The following is a 278-nucleotide window of genomic DNA, read 5'->3' on the forward strand; positions in this document are numbered from 1 at the left end:
CCGCAAGCACAGGCATCAGAATCTCCCTCGTAGCGAGTAGCAGGAAAAGCAGCAAGGCCTCTGTGCGCAGAGCGGCCGCCTTCCCAGGAGGCCGGCGTCCCGCCCGCTAATGTCAGCGGAAGTCGCTCTCCTTAGCGGACTTACGCCTCGCCGTCGGAGCAATAGTCGTAAGGGTCGTCGATATATAACCTTTGGGAAGGCCAAGAAATTCACGCATTATGTACCGTTCTACTCATGGATTCTACTCTGAATTAATGTAATGAAAGAGAAGTACGCTT

The 278-nt window shown here is 53.6% G+C and overlaps 1 protein-coding gene across 1 annotated transcript in view; it reads right to left on the reverse strand.

Moving 5' to 3' along the window:
- The window catches only part of LOC119594508, a 95684-nt gene that overhangs the window by 94286 nt on the left and 1120 nt on the right, over positions 1–278 (reverse strand). The gene's annotated exons all lie outside the window — the stretch shown is intronic.

This window comes from Penaeus monodon, chromosome 34, assembly GCF_015228065.2.
Source record: "Penaeus monodon isolate SGIC_2016 chromosome 34, NSTDA_Pmon_1, whole genome shotgun sequence".
In the NCBI taxonomy this organism is placed as follows: Eukaryota; Metazoa; Arthropoda; class Malacostraca; order Decapoda; family Penaeidae; genus Penaeus; species Penaeus monodon.